The 18,647-nt window shown below is 49.7% G+C and overlaps 1 protein-coding gene across 2 annotated transcripts in view; it reads left to right on the plus strand.

Moving 5' to 3' along the window:
• Positions 1–18,647, plus strand: part of LARGE1 (LARGE xylosyl- and glucuronyltransferase 1) — a 464,898-nt gene that overhangs the window by 97,738 nt on the left and 348,513 nt on the right. Inside the window, exon 1 of one of the 2 annotated variants that reach the window (XM_063929036.1) lies at positions 18,403–18,509. The exons of the other annotated variant lie outside the window; for it this stretch is intronic. The gene's annotated coding sequence lies outside the window, so the exon portion shown is untranslated. Of the gene's footprint in view, positions 1–18,402; positions 18,510–18,647 lie in introns of those variants that run through there. 2 annotated transcript variants of the gene reach the window in all.

Raw genomic sequence — 18,647 nt, forward strand, 5'->3', positions numbered from 1 at the left:
CTATCCCTAACCCTCCCCCTAGTGCCTAACCCTAACTATCCCTTCCTGCAGCCCAACCCTAACTTCCCCCACCACTGCAGCCTATCCCTAACCCTCCGCCTAGTGCCTAACCCTAACTATCCCCTCCTGCAGCCCAACCCTAACCTCCTCCACCACTGCAACCTATCCCTAACCCTCCCCCTAGTGCCTAACCCTTCCTATCCCCTCCTGCAGCCCAACCCTAACCTCCCCCACCACTGCAGCCTATACCTAACCTTCCTCTGGTGCCTAAATCTATCTGTTTCCTCCTGCAGCCCAAAGCTAACCTCCCACACCACTGCAGCCTATCCCTAATCCTCCCCCTAGTGCCTAACCCTAACTATCCACTCCTGCAGACCAAACCTAACCTCCCCCACCACTGCAACCTATCCCTAACACTCCCCCTAGTGCCTAACCCTAACTATCCCTTCCTGCAGCCCTACCCTAACCTCCCCCACCACTGCAGCCTATCCCCTAACCCTCCCTCTAGTGCCTAACCCTAACTATCCCCTCCTGCAGCCCAACCCTTACCTCCCCCACTACTGCAGCCGCTACCTAACCCTCCCCCTAGTGCCTAACCCTAACTATCCCCTTCTGCAGCCCAGCCCTAACCTCCCCCACCACTGCAGCCAATCCCTAATCCTCCCCCTAGTGCCTAACCCTAACTATCCCCTCCTGCGGCCCAGCCCTAACCTCCCCCACCACTGCAGCCTGTCCCTAACCCTCCCCCTAGTGCCTGACCCTAACTATCCACTCCTGCAGCCCAACCCTAACCTCCCCCACCACTGCAGCCTATCCCTAACACTCCCCCTAGTGCCTAACCCTAACTATCCCCTCCTGCGGCCCAGCCCTAACCTCCCCCACCACTGCAGCCTGTCCCTAACCCTCCCCCTAGTGCCTGACCCTAACTATCCCCTCCTGCAACCCAACCCTAACCTCCCACACCACTGCAACCTATCCCCTGACCCTCCCTCTAGTGCCTAACCCTACCTATCCCCTCCTGCAGCCCAACCCTAACCTCCCCCACCAACTGCAGCCTGTCCCTAACCCTCCCCCTAGTGCCTGACCCTAACTATCCCCTCCTGCGGCCCAGCCCTAACCTCCCCCACCACTGCAGCCTGTCCCTAACACTCCCCCTAGTGCCTAACCCTAACTATCCCCACCCTGCAGCCCAACCCTAACCTCCCACACCACCGCAGCCTATCCCTAACCTTCCCCCTAGTGCCTAACCCTAACTATCCCTTCCTGCAGCCCAGCCCTAACCTCCCACACCACCGCAGCCTATCCCTAACCCTCCCCCTAGGCCCTAACCCTAACTATCCCCTCCTGCGGCCCAACCCTTACCCATACCTCCCAACTTTCTCATCAAACGAAGAGGGACAGATTCGCGTGCTCCCGAAAAAGGGGCGTGCCCTATGAAAAGGGAGTGTGGCTTAGCGGGGATCGCGAGCCACGCCCCTGTTTTCATTACTGAGGGGGACATGCCCAGCGCTCTGTTAGCCGCTGGCATGCCCCCTCTCCTTCTCTCTCCACTGAATTGATGCTTCGCATTTCATAACTCTAACCCCAGTACTTATCGTTGGGATTTATTGGGATTCCGCTGTCTGTATTCTGACCACCCACCAGGCGAGAGATGGTCACTGAACATCTATGGGCCTGATTCAGTGCTTGCAGAAATATGCGTATGCCTGCAGGAAGCGGCTGAAGGCAAAAGATTCCTTTCTCCAGCATCTCAGATCCGACTGCTGTCTCCCTAAATACAGAATCTAAAAGTAGAAAAACTGCAGAATTTTGTGATGAAAATAGAAGTACAATATTATTACTTCATGATTTATGGCTGAAAGTTTGGCCAACTGGGCCATGTCATCATACTGTTTTGATGATTGGCCTGGATTTCTAGTCTTATCCGCCCCATTGTTACTCTGGCCCTGCTATGTTGTGACGCTGCTTTTCTTGCTCCCCTACCACCTTCCATACAGTGGCGGATTTAGCGGGGGGCGATCAGGGCGAACGCCCCCCCTACATATACCGGCAGCGGGATGGAGGCCGGGTCCCGCTGCGGTATTGGGAACGGGTTGGAGAGCGGTGCAGCGCGGCGGCGGACGAGGAGAGAGAGGAGCGTCCTGACGCGCGTACAGTGACCTCTGATCTGAGCACGCCCCCTCCTTCCTGTACGCGCGTCAGGTGGACGCTCTCTCTCTGTCTTCGTCCGCCGCCTCGCTGCACCGCTCGGCACCCGTTCCCAATATCGCGGCAGGACCCGGCCTCCATCAATGATTAGGTGTGTGTGTGTGTGTTGTGTGTGTTGTGTGTGTGTGTGTGTCCCATTTCTCCCCCCTCCTCTCTTCTCCCGGCATTATGTCCCTGCATTCTGTTGCCTCATTCAGCGTGCTATAATGTGCACTTCGGCTCATACAGTGTGCTATAACATTGGCTCATACAGTGTGCTATAACATTGGCTCATACAGTGTGCTATAACATTGGCTCATACAGTGTGCTATAACATTGGCTCATACAGTGTGCTATAAAGTGAATTTTGGCTCATACAGTGTGCTATAATGTGCACTTCGGCTCATACAGTGTGCTATAACATTGGCTCATACAGTGTGCTATAAAGTGAATTTTGGCTCATACAGTGTGCTATAACATTGGCTCATACAGTGTGCTATAACGTTGGCTCATACAGTGTGCTATAACGTTGGCTCATACAGTGTGCTATAACGTTGGCTCATACAGTGTGCTATAACGTTGGCTCATACAGTGTGCTATAACGTTGGCTCATACAGTGTGCTATAACGTTGGCTCATACAGTGTGCTATAACGTTGGCTCATACAGTGTGCTATAACGTTGGCTCATACAGTGTGCTATAACGTTGGCTCATACAGTGTGCTATAAAGTGAATTTTGGCTCATACAGTGTGCTATAACATTGGCTCATACAGTGTGCTATAACGTTGGCTCATACAGTGTGCTATAACGTTGGCTCATACAGTGTGCTATAACGTTGGCTCATACAGTGTGCTATAACGTTGGCTCATACAGTGTGCTATAAAGTGAATTTTGGCTCATACAGTGTGCTATAAAGTGAATTTTGGCTCATACAGTGTGCTATAATGTGCACTTCGGCTCATACAGTGTGCTATAACATTGGCTCATACAGTGTGCTATAACGTTGGCTCATACAGTGTGCTATAAAGTGAATTTTGGCTCATACAGTGTGCTATAAAGTGAATTTTGGCTCATACAGTGTGCTATAAAGTGAATTTTGGCTCATACAGTGTGCTATAAAGTGAATTTTGGCTCATACAGTGTGCTATAATGTGCACTTCGGCTCATACAGTGTGCTATAACATTGGCTCATACAGTGTGCTATAACGTTGGCTCATACAGTGTGCTATAAAGTGAATTTTGGCTCATACAGTGTGCTATAAAGTGAATTTTGGCTCATACAGTGTGCTATAAAGTGCACTTCGGCTCATACAGTGTGCTATAACATTGGCTCATACAGTGTGCTATAACGTTGGCTCATACAGTGTGCTATAACATTGGCTCATACAGTGTGCTATAAAGTGAATTTTGGCTCATACAGTGTGCTATAAAGTGAATTTTGGCTCATACAGTGTTGTATAAAGTGAATTTTGGCTCATACAGTGTGCTATAACGTTGGCTCATACAGTGTGCTATAAAGTGAATTTTGGCTCATACAGTGTGCTATAACGTTGGCTCCTACAGTGTGCTATAATGTGAATTTCAGCTCATACAGTGTGCTATAAAGTGAATTTTGGCTCATACAGTGTGCTATAACGTTGGCTCCTACAGTGTGCTATAATGTGAATTTCAGCTCATACAGTGTGCTTCAATGTTGAATTTCTTTGTAAGAATATCCTTGTGTCTATCCCATGCATGTTTAAATTGCCCTACTGTCTTATCCTCTACCACCCCTGATGGAAGGAATGGCGATTCGGCAGTCTGTATCACCAGTGCGCAGGGTTCTCTCCACTAACTGGCAACATTTTATTAGTAATGGCAACAATAGGAAATTTTAGAAGCGAACGGGAAGGGCATTACTAAGTGGGAGGGGCTATGATTAGGGGGAGGAGTCATAATTCTTAAACCGCCCCCCCTAAAAGTTAAGTCTAGATCCGCCACTGCTTCCATAGGGGCACCAGCACAGTGCTGACCGACCTAAGACTGGTTGTCACTATGGCTGCTGACCCCACGCTTATGGGGCCTAATTCAGACCTGTCTGCTCGCTAGCTGATTTTGCAGTTTCTGAGTAGGTCTGATCGTACTCAATCACTTCAGCCTATCAGAGCCCGGAATTGACGTCAGACACCCGCCCTGCAAACGCTTGGACACGCCTGCGTTTTTCCAACCACTCACAGAAAACGGTCAGTTGCCACCCACAAACGCCCTCTTCCTGTAAATCTCCTTTCGAACGGCTGTGCGAATGGATTCTTCGCTAGAACCAGTGCACAACAACGATCCGCTTTGTAACCGTACGGCGCGCCTGTGCATTGCGGTGCATACGCATGCGCAGTAGTTACCTGATCGCTGCGCTGCGAAAAACGCTAGCGAGCGAACAGATCTGAATTAGTCCCATGGTCTCCATGGTATCATGGGGTAACTGACGCTGGGGATAACCGCTGTATCATGGGGTAACTGACGCTGGGGATAACCGCTGTATCATGGGGTAACTGACGCTGGGGATAACCGCTGTATCATGGGGTGACTGACGCTGGGGATAACCGCTCTGTCATAGGGTAACTGACGCTGGGGATAACCGCTCTGTCATAGGGTAACTGACGCTGGGGATAACCGCTCTGTCATAGGGTAACTGACGCTGGGGATAACCGCTGTATCATGGGGTAACTGACGCTGGGGATAACCGCTGTATCATGGGGTAACTGACGCTGGGGATAACCGCTGTATCATGGGGTAACTGACGCTGGGGATAACCGCTGTATCATGGGGTAACTGACGCTGGGGATAACCGCTGTATCATGGGGTGACTGACGCTGGGGATAACCGCTGTATCATGGGGTGACTGACGCTGGGGATAACCGCTCTGTCATAGGGTAACTGACGCTGGGGATAACCGCTCTGTCATAGGGTAACTGACGCTGGGGATAACCGCTCTGTCATAGGGTAACTGACGCTGGGGATAACCGCTGTATCATGGGGTAACTGACGCTGGGGATAACCGCTGTATCATGGGGTAACTGACGCTGGGGATAACCGCTGTATCATGGGGTAACTGACGCTGGGGATAACCGCTGTATCATGGGGTAACTGACGCTGGGGATAACCGCTGTATCATGGGGTAACTGACGCTGGGGATAACCGCTGTATCATGGGGTGACTGACGCTGGGGATAACCGCTGTATCATGGGGTGACTGACGCTGGGGATAACCGCTCTGTCATAGGGTAACTGACGCTGGGGATAACCGCTCTGTCATAGGGTAACTGACGCTGGGGATAACCGCTCTGTCATAGGGTAACTGACGCTGGGGATAACCGCTGTATCATGGGGTAACTGACGCTGGGGATAACCGCTGTATCATGGGGTGACTGACGCTGGGGATAACCGCTGTATCATGGGGTGACTGACGCTGGGGATAACCGCTGTATCATGGGGTGACTGACGCTGGGGATAACCGCTGTATCATGGGGTGACTGACGCTGGGGATAACCGCTGTATCATGGGGTGACTGACGCTGGGGATAACCGCTCTGTCATAGGGTAACTGACGCTGGGGATAACCGCTCTGTCATAGGGTAACTGACGCTGGGGATAACCGCTCTGTCATAGGGTAACTGACGCTGGGGATAACCGCTCTGTCATAGGGTAACTGACGCTGGGGATAACCGCTGTATCATGGGGTGACTGACGCTGGGGATAACCGCTCTGTCATAGGGTAACTGACGCTGGGGATAACCGCTCTGTCATAGGGTAACTGACGCTGGGGATAACCGCTCTGTCATAGGGTAACTGACGCTGGGGATAACCGCTCTGTCATAGGGTAACTGACGCTGGGGATAACCGCTGTATCATGGGGTGACTGACGCTGGGGATAACCGCTGTATCATGGGGTAACTGACGCTGGGGATAACCGCTCTGTCATAGGGTCACTGATGCTTTGGCTGACTGCTCAATGATTACTGTAACTGAGGCTTTGGCTGTGTATACTTAATTATTTGGGTAACTGTTGCTTGTGCTAGTGACTCTGTCATTAGGCTAATTGGCAGTTCTATATGTAGGTTAAATGATGATTGACTTATCTACTCAGTTATTAAGTTAAATTATGTTTTGGATAGACACTAATTTATTAGGCTGACTGATTCCTGGAATAACCATTCCATCATTTTATTAACTGATGCTTGTCCGTGCCGCTCTATCATCTGGGAAACCAGCACCTGGGCTTTCTCTCTCCGGTTCTGAGTGGCACGTAAGTAAAAAAGTGTCTGCATTTAGGGATAGTTTGCAAGCTGCGAATGCAACGCGCTGCAACACGGGTGCACACTGCGATGGTGGCTGCGGCTGCGACCAGTTCCCCGGCGAACGTTTCTGTGTGACAACTCAGCAGCGACCTTGCAGGCACACACAAGAGGACTGTTACATGGGCGAGTCGCGGGCATGTAGCCATAGTGCCATAGTATACTTGGCTCTCTTGCATCCAGTGTGGGGATTACAGAGAGAGACACATTTGGGCAGTCCACGTCTCCTGGCAGTTTTGAGATTCGGCTACAAACTCTTTACCTCATGTACATCTGTGCAGCTGAATATGTATGGGCAGAGACGCCCACTTTTAGCGCCCAAGAATGCAGTGCATACACGCCATCGTCGATCGCGCCATTCAAACTGGCTCCAGCCCTACGGCAGGTGTACTTCCTGTGTCTGTTCATGGCCGCTTATCCTTGCGGCTGTGCGTTTGTGAATGCAGCTGCTTTGACGCTCTCAGAATGCGACCACTGGGCGGACCGGGTTTGCGCCCAGGAACGCCATCACTTTTCTGCCACATTGCTGATGACGTCTGACCCAAACACAACAGCGCGTTTGTGCGCACACTGGGTAACATACGGCTTTTCAGAATTTTTATGCACATTTGTAAATAATTGCTCAACTAGATGTAGATCAGCTTTGCGTGCAGATTGTGGGCCTCAGTCCAGGGACGGAGCTAGACTTTTCTTTAGGGGGGGCGGTTTACTGTTTAATCTTGACTCCTCCCTCTACAGGCCCAACTCCTCCCATCTGCAATCCTAACTCCTCCTCCTCTCAATTCTGACTGAACTTTTTGAGTGCGACTGAGATAGAGCTTTGTGATTGTTCTATGTACATGTGACTGTGCTATGGTGTAATTGTATTTATTAGCCCTAGTACCCACACACCAGCAAGTGAGGGGCAAATGCTCTGTAACCCTTGCTCTCCTGGCTCCTCTGTGCTGCTGTGGTATAAGCTGCAGCACATCGTTCTGCCTCAGGCTCTCCCCGGAGAGCTCTCTTCTGCTCAAAAGTGGGCATGGCTATGACTGTGTTAGGGGGGGCGGTCGCCCCCTTCGCCCCCCCCTAGATCCGGCCCTGCCTCAGTCAGACATGGACGGAGGTCACATAGTTCCTGTCTTTGGACGCAGCCGCTATGTGAAAATACGCTAATGCGGCAGGAGGCGTCTTGTGCAGATCTCCCACCATGTTCCAGTAATGCAATATTTTGTCGGTTCTCTGCACTGCAAGTGATGTAAAAGATGCCTCCCGATATTTCATGGGACAGTTCCGTTTAGCAGGCCTGGAAAGAGGCAAAGGGGGTAATTCAGATCTGTTCGCAGCAGCAAATTTGTTAGCAGTTGGGCAGAACTATGGGGCTAATTCAGACCTGATCGTAGATGTGCTAAATTTAGCACATCTACGATCAGAGGGGGTAATTCCAAGTTGATCGCAGCAGGAATTTAGTTAGCAATTGGGCAAAACCATGGTGGTCATTCCGAGTTGATCGCTCGTTATTTTTTCCCGCAATGGAGCGATTAGTCGCTAATGCGCATGCGCAATGTCCGCAGTGCGACTGCGCCAAGTAAATTTGCTATTAAGTTAGGTATTTTACTCACAGCATTACGAGGTTTTTTCTTCGTTCTGGTGATCGTAGTGTGATTGGCCGTTTTATGGGTGTGCGCGAAAAAGCGCTGCAGTTTCTGGGAAAAACGCGGGAGTGGCTGGAGAAACGGGGGAGTGTCTGGGCGAACGCTGGGTGTGTTTGTGACGTCAAACCAGGAAAGAAACTGACTGAACTGATCGCAGTGTAGGAGTAAGTCTCAAGCTACTCAGAAACTGCTAAGAAATTTCTATTCGCAATTCTGCTAAGCTAAGATTCACTCCCAGTAGGCGGTGGCTTAGCGTGTGCATTGCTGCTAAAAGCAGCTTGCGAGCGAACAACTCGGAATGAGGGCCCATGTGCACTGCAGGTGAGGCAGATGTAACATGTGCAGAGAGAGTTAGATATGGGTGGGGTGTGTTCAAACTGAAATCTAAATTGCAGTGTAAAAATAAAGCAGCCAGTATTTACCCTGCACAGAAACAAAATAACCCACCCAAATCTAACTCTCTCTGCACATGTTATATCTGCCCCCCCCCCCCACCTGCAGTGCACATGGTTTTGCCCAATTGCTAACTAAATTCCTGCTGCGATCAACTTGGAATTACCCCCAGTGTTCAAACATGCGGGGGAACGCCCAGCACAGGGCTAGTCCGCCCCGCATGTCAGTCCCTGCCCCGTCGCAAAAGTACAAAAGCATCGCACAGCGGTGATGCTTTTGTACTTCAGGAGTAGCTTCCAGCCAGCGCAGCTCCTGGCAGGGAGCTACTCGTCGCTGCCCGGGTTGCAGCAGGCTGTGACGACATGCAGCCGCCGCGGCCTGTTCCCCCAACGGTCCGGGCACGCCTGCATTGCCTGGACCGCGCCGCCAGCCCGCCCCCTCCCGCCCAGCGAGTGTTGACAGGCAGAGTCGACCGCAGGGCTACGACATCCGTCGACTGTCTGCCATGCGCCGGCGCATACGCAGTTCAGACCTGATCACTGCTGTGCGAAAACGCACAGCTCCGATCAGGTCTGAATCAGCCCCCCATGTGCGCTGCAGGGGGGGCCAGATGTAACATGTGCAGAGAGAGTTAGATTTGGGTGGGGTGTGTTCAATCTGAAATCTAAATTGCAGTGTAAAAATAAAGCAGCCAGTATTTACCCTGCACAGAAACAAAATAACCCACCCAAATCTAACTCTCTCTGCACATGTTACATCTGCCCCACCTGCAGTGCACATGGGGCCTTATTCAGTCCCGTTCGCACGCTACATTTTCTCGCAGCTGTGCGAACGGGTCTGAACTGCGCATGTGTGTGACCCGCAATGTGCAGTCACGCTGTTGACCGGCGACGGGGGTCGCCGGAGAGCGACGGCTTCAACTACGAAAATAATTGCAGGAACAATCGCAAGGAGGTTGACAGGCAGGAGGCGTTCCTGGGCGGCAACTCACCGTTTTCTGGGAGTGTCGTGAAAAATGCAGGCGTGCCCAGCCGTGTAGAGGAGGGATCCTGACGTCACCGCCGGCCTTGATCATCGCTGCATCTGAGTAAGTCCTGGGCTTGTTTGTGCAGCTCACTGCACAGCCCATTGCACCCCTGCAAAGCCCTTACCCCCAACTGCTAACAAATTTGCTGCTGCGATCAGATCTGAATTACCCCCAAGGTTTTGGTAAAAATTGGCATTTCTGGTTGGGCCACGGTGTAGTTTGGTCAGCTGGCCCGATTCATTTTTGTTAAGCAAAGCAAAAAAGCAAGCAACAGGGCAAAACCATGCTGCACTGCAGATTGGGCAAATATAACATGTGCAGAGAGATCTAGATGGGTTATATTTTATCTGTACTGGCAGCTTTTGCATGTAGCCTACAAATATTACACACCCCACTCAAATCTAAATCTCTCTCTGCACATGTTACATCTGCCCCACCTGCACTGCAGCATGGTTTTGCCCATTTGCTTCTTTTTTGCTTTACTTACAAACACGAATCATGCGCATTGTCCTTATTTGGGATTTGGAATGCTGGAAGATACTGTACATAAGAGGTAGGTACACAAAAACCCATATCAAATCTTTATTTAATGCTGCATGTATCCCGCTATCAATATATCTTTCAATTTGCTGAACCATTATCTTCAAGCTTGGCAGGCTGTATGCAAAGGAATAATATGAAAGCGTAATTATTCCTGGTATTATTAAATTGGCTCAATATAGATTTATTTAAGTTGCAGTCATGAGATTCTAGTTTTGTGGCTTAGACATCGGATCATTAAGAGATTAAAGAGACTAATTTACTAAATTAATTTGCAGATGACTGAATGTCATTGAGTGGGATTGGCGATCGCCATCTTGAGTCCTTTGCGCTCCTCTTCTTATCACAGGCAGAGCCGCCTCCCATTGCTGCGCGCGTCAGATCCTGACAAGAGATAGCTGCTGGCAGAGATGTATTACCTGCCTGGGAAACAGAGTTAGGTAATAGGTTTCTAAACTTCTCAATATGGATCCGTTCTCTGTGATGATCAATTGTTAATATTTCAATGACTTCCACCTCTTCGGATATCCATCATCCAGCGCTGACGTTTTTTGTTTCAGAAAGTTACTTACGGCGTATTGGATCCCAACAAAACTATTTTTTTATCCGAGTAACTCGGTGAATGTAAAATTGAGCATATTGGTGGTCATTCCGAGTTGATCGCTCGCTAGCAGTTTTTAGCAGCCGTGCAAACGCTATGCCGCCTCCCACTGGGAGTGTATTTTAGCTTAGCAGAAGTGCGAACGAAAGGATCGCAGAGCGGCTACAAAATAATTTTGTGCAGTTTCAAAGTAGCCTCAGACCTACTCAGCGCTTGCGATCACTTCAGACAATTCAGTTACTGTTTTGACATCACAAACACGCCCTGCGTTCGCCCAGCCACGCCTGCGTTTTTCCTGGCACGCCTGCGTTTTTCCTGGCACACCTGCATTTTTTCGAACACTCCCTGAAAACGGCCAGTTGCCACCCAGAAAGTCCCTCTTCCTGTCAATCACTCTGCGGCCAGCAGTGCGACTGAAAAGCTTCGCTAGACCTTATTTGAAACTATATCGTTCACTGTAATAGTACGCTGCATGTGCGCATTGCGCTGCATACGCATGCGCAGAAGTGCCGTTTTTTTGCCTGATCGCTGCACAGCGATCGAAAGCAGCTAGCGAACAACTCAGAATGACTACCATTCGAAAAGAAGAAAGGGACGAGAGAGTGACAGGCAGCTGTGCGGACAGTAAGGGTTAACGGAGGGTTTCTTAAAAGTCTAACGTTTCCTGGCGCCACCTCAGCGCCCCACGGCTTCCCAGATACCGTTGTATGAAAAAGAAGGTGCACCTCTATGTATTTGCAAATCTGTGATTTTATATGTTAGTAGGGGCTAATTCAGGACGGATCGCAAATCGCCATCCACCCGGAATTTTTGCGGTGGTGCCGAGGGCGCATGCGCAGCGGGCCCTACTGCGCATGCGTTCGCATTTTCCGCGGGGGAGGGGGGGCGTCAACGCTCCATTTTCAGGGAGGAAACGGAGCGCTGCAGAGGCGGGGCAACCCGAACGGTGGGCTGTGCGGCGCGAACGGGGGCGTGTCGGGGGCGTGGTCGCAGCGGCTGCATGACATCACACGCAGCCGCTGCGACAGGTAAAATGGCGCCGGGACTCCTGCAGCCGCAGCTAAGCTGTGCCGGCAGGAGTCAACCTTAATTTCTACTGATAAGCAGAAATTGCGAGGCGTACGCAATTTCTGCTTGTAGCAGGGGGAAGGCGCCGGTCAGCATGCGTGCAAAAGGATAGCAAATCCTGCTGGTTCGCAGCATCTGCTATCCTTACTGAATTGGCCCCATAATCCGTAATCTTCCCTTTCTCATCCAGGGGGTCTACATATTAACAAGCAGTGAGGACAGTTAGGATGTCGGCGCATTCAAAATGTTGACATTCACTGTGTCTACACTTCAGAATGTCGACGTATGAGTTTAGGGTTTTCAGCTGATCAGCCTGACGATTGTATAGATGGTACCCAGGAGCATTAGCCTATAAATGACATAAAATGTTCCCGCAATGGTCGGATCTGGAGGACGCATGTTATGTGCGGCGCAGCGGACTACCGGTCACATAGCAAAACATAGGATCTGAGCTATTTATAGCTCAGTGTGTACGGGGGTCACAGGAGGCCAAGCTGGGGTTGCTAGGCTGCAGTTAGGGCTAGGGTTAAGGTTAGGCTGCAATTTTGGGCAAATGTTGACATTATGTCAGTGTCGACATAGCAAATTCGGGTGGCCATTTTTTTAATCCTGGGACTCAGGATCGATCCTGGGATTGCGCACATCCGGGGGCAGGGAGATCCAGGCAGCGCCTGAGTCTCCTGAGGAAGTTCAACGCTGGCCGGAGATGAAAACACAAAGGGTCTGGCTAATCCCGAAATCCCTGGGACTGGAGTTTTGAATTCCGGCTGGCCAGAATCCCGGTATCCTGCCAATCCCGATCCATGGCCATCATCATATTGCAAATGTACATAGAGGGTAATTCAGACCTGATCACAGCAGCAAATTTGTTAGCAGTTGGGCAAAACCATGTGCACTGCAGGTGGGGCAGATGTAACATGTGCAGAGAGAGTTAGATTTGGGTGGGTTATTTTGTTTCTGTGCAGGGTAAGTACTGGCTGCTTTATTTTTACACTGCAGTTTAGATTTCAGTTTGAACACACCCCACCCACATCTAACTCTCTCTGCACATGTTACATCTGCCCCCTCTGCAGTGCACATAGGGGGTCATTCCGAGTTGTTCGCTCGCTAGCAGTTTTTAGCAGCCGTGCAAACGCTATGCCGCCGCCCATTGGGAGTGTATTTTAACTTAGCAGAAGTGCGAACGAAAGGATCGCAGAGCGGCTACAAAGTTTTTTTGTGCAGTTTTTGAGTAGCTCAAAACCTACTCAGCGCTTGCGATCACTTCAGACTGTTCAGTTCCTGTTTTGACATCACAAACATGCCCTGCGTTCGTCCAGCCACGCCTGCGTTTTTCCTGGCACGCCTGCGTTTTTTCGAACACTCCCTGAAAACGGTCAGTTGCCACCCAGAAACGCCCACTTCATGTCAATCACTCTGCGGCCAGCAGTGCGATTGAAAAGCATCACTAGATCTTGTGTGAAAATACATCGGCAGTTGTGAAAGTACTCCGCGCGTGTGCATTGCGCCGCATATGCATGCGCAGAAGTGCAGTTTTTTTCCTTAATCACACCGCAGCGAACAATTTCAGCGAGCGATCAACTCGGAATGACCCCCATGGTTTTCCCAACTGCTAACAAATTTGCTGCTACGATCAACCCTGAATTACCTCCACGGTCTGTGCAGCAAAATACATCCGGCCAACTATGACCAGATGAGGAAATCCGCAGCTTCTTTTAAGAACGCGATGCAGCCCCCGATACGGTCGCATCTGAGGCCGTTATTTAGTAAAATGATGTAATAATCATGTCCAGTAAAGTTGTCAAATATTGTTCCGTAAGGTCCCCTAGAAACATGAAATGCTGATATGGAAACCATGGCAGCCGTGATAATGACGGACAAAACCGTTCCGCAGGAAGCTGCGTAGCAAAAGTGGTGCTGCCTACAGCAACGAATCAGTTGTTTGCTTTCATCTACCGAACTGTGCTAAATGACAGCTAGATTCTGATTGGGTGGTGCGTGAAACTGCCTTTTCTGCGCGGCTACCTGTACAAGCGTTTTCATAAACGCCCTGGTCTTTATCTAAGCCGCTGAAGTCGTCGGGTTATTATCTGCTGATTTTATATTTAGTCCAAACAAAAATATGTTTGGTTTTTTCCCTCAGTCTGAACTCATTACCATTGCCAAATGACACGGAAATTTAATTTGCCCTTTTAATTATTTGCTGCTCAGTCACAAAATGAAACCTGGACTCTTGCCTCTTGCGTTGACTCTGCATCTGCCAGACGTTGCTGCAAGGAGACCCACTCGCTACGTCTTTAAGTGATAGTGTAATGAGAAGATTGAATGAGAGGGCACATTTTAAGGTAATTGTTCCCCAGGGAATATCTTTAGGGAAAGATAAGTGGTTGATGTTCAAATAATTGTGATATGACAGAATGTCAAAGCATTATGACTATTTCCAGAGCAGCTAATGCAATTGGACGGTGATTATTCGCAGTGCGCATCATTGCAGCAGAGATTATGGGCGGCGGAGACCAATAACGATACTCTAATATGTCACATGCGCGGTCACTATCCATCTATCTGTGGTCATACTTCTCTGTTCTCCTAGGAGAGTCACTTACTTCAATGAAACGTCAGTGACGCGTTTCGTGCCGTCGTGGCCGGCCCCTCCTAGTTCCTTGCACAGGAAGTCCGCGGTGACGCGAAATCTCTTCATCATCCATCCCACACTTGCTCCTTGGACAGAAAAGTAGAGGAATATGACTGTACTATCCCGAAAAATGCTGAGGCACAGGACAAATTTCATTTATACCTCTTCTACCACATCGGGCTGATGCGGAGTCGCACGCAGTGTCTGTGTATGCATCCCAGTCGCCCAGCGCATGCGTTCAGTTGTTAGCGTTCGGAGATGCAGAACGTAACCGGATGAACAGTCTTTGGAAGTCCGTGTGTGTTCCCTGGAGGTCATGGGGGCCGGCTAAACGAATGTGGGCGCATCTTGGCCATGTGGATGTAAGATGCGCAGCTGCACACACAGGAAGCCGCCGCGCTCGGATGGATAAACTGCAGCGAGATGGAACTGCACCGCCACAGCACACTGCGAGGGAGCAGCTCGGTGTTCTAGAAATCGTCCGCTGCATTAGCATAGGACGCACACATGGCTGCTTGTTAATCAGCCCCGTCATGTGATCATCTGCGTTTTTACATATTAATGTGGTGCTTAGGGGCCCATTTATCAGTGAGTTTTAGCTATTTAAAACTATTGCGTATGATAAATGGCGCTCCAGCCAATCAGCTCCCAACTGTCGTTTTTCAAACACATGACAGTTATGATAAATGGTGCTCCAGCCAATCAGCTCCCAACTGTCATTTTTCAAACACATGACAGTTATGATAAATAGTTCTCCAGCCAATCGTCTCCTAACTCTCATTTTTCAAACATATGACAGTTATGATAAATGGTGTTCCAGCCAATCAGCTTCCAACTGTTGTTTTTCTTAAACACATGACAGTTATGATAAATGGTGCTCCAGACAATCAGCTTCCAACTGTCGTTTTTCAAACACATGACAGTTGGGAGCTGATTGGCTGGGGCACCATTTATCATACGCAGTGAGTTTTAAATAGCTAAATCTCGTTAATAAATAAGCCCCTTTAGTAGCTGATGAGATTTCAGATTCCACTGAAAGAGCCTGTGTTGGAATAATACATATTTTCATGAATTTCAATGGGTGGAGATGGAACAATTCAGCCTCTGTTTAGTAATCTGCAGTAGAAAATCTGTTGATAGTTTTCTGTCTCTCTCTCTCTCTCTCTGCGACACTGGTGAGGAGCGGTAACTATTCACTTCTTGGCGTGTATGACGCATGTGTGATCCGCTACCTGCTTTTCTTGTGAAATGGCCAGCGGCAGGTCAGCGAATCACATCATCAAGTGCCTCTCACCACTGTGCAACCATATTGCCTTCTCGTACAGCGGCGGCGGGGGCCCAATCCATGTGTAAATGATGCTTACAAAGGACGCAGTACAAATTTGTTGCACTTACTAGATGACACGAGTGATGTTTGATTGGTGGAAAGATTTGAAACTTTGGAAGTTCACAAGTTTTATTTTAATTTATGATGGGATACAACGGAAGCAAAGTGATTGTCCGCGTGAAGCCAGATTTACTACCGTTTGCTAAATCCCATACAGTTAATGCGGGAACCCGTGCACCGTCATGCAGGAATCCACTGATTTTACTCCATCCGCCGTAACTGTCACTTGCACCAGCCCCATCAATCACATACAGGCTTCCATCCATCACACACAGGTTTCCCTCCTCCGCATGTGAGAATTGCACAGAGCTTGCACGATACAGATATCCTGTCTGGTGCCACCAATTGACACCGAGTTTCAGCCCATTTTACGCAAAGCGAGATCTGCCAGAGATCCTCCTTATCTGGTTTCTGTGCCTGCGCTGTATGGCGACAGTGGCAACAGTATTGACGTCTATGAGCAGAGAGCCGTCTTACGCAAGATCGGCCATTAGTGCGGCCCAGCTGCAGCGCTGGGGAGAACGCCGGTTTTCCATCCTGAAGTAAATGTTTTTATTTTTTTGATATTCACTAACCGGGTCCTAGTTATAGGAGATAAAAGGTGATCCTCAGGCCCCAGACACTATGTATTAGTGGATATGTATCATGTAATGGCCTCAGAATCTCTCACAAGTTTCCTGTTTGTCTCTAATTAAATGTTTATGTCACAAGGTCTTGTGCTGGATTTGTAGCCGTTCACTGCTGCTGAGTCTCCTGCCTATAGAGAGTCTGGTTACCCGCTGCCGCGTTGTTACAGTTTAACCATTAATTGGGGTCAGAATTCTGCAGCCCAGCCTCCGTACATTAACACTGAGAAATCCAATATGTAGAATTGTTGGGATTGGGGTTATTAATTATTGGCACACCCTATTAGTGATAATCCCACCCGGCAGTGCCAATTGTTAATCTCAAATACATAACCGGACTTCATCTTCAGGCACTATGGGGCCTATTCAATTGCGGCATGCGCCACCTACTGGCCGTCTATAGTAATGGACGTCTATCGACGCTATTCAATTATTTCTCCGATAGACGCCCATTAGCGGCAGCAGGCGACTGGCCAGCTCAGGGAGACTTGCCTTCCCTTCCAGGTGGCCGGGAGTGCTGCACGGTTTTCGGGAGCCTCCCGGCCGTTCCGGAGAGTAGGCATCAAGGTATGATGTCCGCCAATGTAAGCTGCGGAGTGTCTCTGCATGCCGCCACTTTCAGAGACTTCCATAAAACAGTCCATCGCTGTCCGTCGGAATTGCTGCCTCCCAGTCATCGCCAGGAACACCCAATACTTTTTGAATACATTTAATTGATCATGTGTCGGAATCGGAACAGCGAGAGCGCACTAACATGCCTAGTAGAAAAGCATCGCTGCACTGCGTCAGACATCGGCAGCGAGTGCTATGTCACACCTTCATTAAGAATCTAATTAACCCAATAGTATGTATCTGGGGCATCAGACAGCAGTGCTGACCACAATGCCACCATGTTGCCCTGCTATCGCTATCCCGAGATGCGACGGCTTATGTGCCGCAGCAATTCATGTTAAGCTTCACTCATTATTGGCGATTAGGATGCGTTTATTTACACAAGGCCCCTCCTGCTGCATCCGCATACGTTCGCGGTAGCGGCTGCGACTGCATTGCGTACAGCCAATTATCAGGACCTGTAAGAACATGACGCACCGTGCGCTACATGTTGTAGATCACACATAGGCCAGCTGAGGTTCTGCCGTTGTTATTGAACTACACGTCCCTGCCCACACTTGGCCGCGTCGACACTGATGAAATGTCGACACGGTTAGAATGTCAGCAAAACTCTCATCCTGGTGCGGCGGCTTCACTTACCTGCTCCAGCGACTGCAGCGGGGGTTTGTTGGTCAGAGTTCCAGCGCAGTCATCTGCGGTAAGTGCGCTATCCCTGTACGTAACTCCCCCCCCCTTCCTCCCGCAGCCTAGCCCTCCCCTCTTACAGCCTAATACCAACATTGAGAACATGTTGAAACACTGCAGATGTCGACATGTTCCATCAACAGTGTCGCCACTACTGTCAATATTGTGACTGTCGGCTGCATCACTACAAATATATATATATATATATATATATATATATATATATATATATATATAGTGAGTCAGAGAGAGCTATATACTGTAGGTATATATAGAGAGAAATAGATAAGACGCAGCCTCATAAAGAATTGCGCTTAAATGAAGCTGACAGATAAACGTGCGGAGCGCCGCCGCTGCTGTGGTAGCTGTCACTGCGTGTTTGCGGCACGTAACAGGCTCATTGCTGCTGGTTGCAGTGTTCCAGGCGCTGCCTGTGTAACAGTCCTTCCAGTTTATCTGCATTGAGACACCAGTGAGAGGGGAAGGGAGTGTAAACAGCGGAGACTGTGCTGTCCCTTACCGGGGCGACTCCTCTGCAGTTAGCGTTATGTGCGAGGAGTCCCAAGCAGGTGACTGTCCCCGGCTCATTATAACTCCGCGGCACGAGCCAAGACACAGCGTCTATTTATAGATGAGTGACACTGTTTAAAGGGACGGAAAGCTGGAATCCCACCCGGAGCTGCCATCTGCACCCAAAATAGCATGGCACGGGGGGCCACGGACTGTCCGGAGAGGCCGCGTGACGCTTGTGATGTACCAGTGTTTACAGCAGGACGTGTAGCAGAGGTAAGTTATTGCTGTGTGCTCCCATGCAGATTTACATACAGGTTTCCATAGATATTACCCCTCTACTCTATCATAGGGGCATTTGTCATTTATGTTTCGTGCCCTGGGCAGTTCAGCAAGCCGTATCCATGACAACGG

The sequence above is a fragment of the Pseudophryne corroboree genome, chromosome 6 (genome assembly GCF_028390025.1).
Source record: "Pseudophryne corroboree isolate aPseCor3 chromosome 6, aPseCor3.hap2, whole genome shotgun sequence".
Taxonomy (NCBI): domain Eukaryota; kingdom Metazoa; phylum Chordata; class Amphibia; order Anura; family Myobatrachidae; genus Pseudophryne; species Pseudophryne corroboree.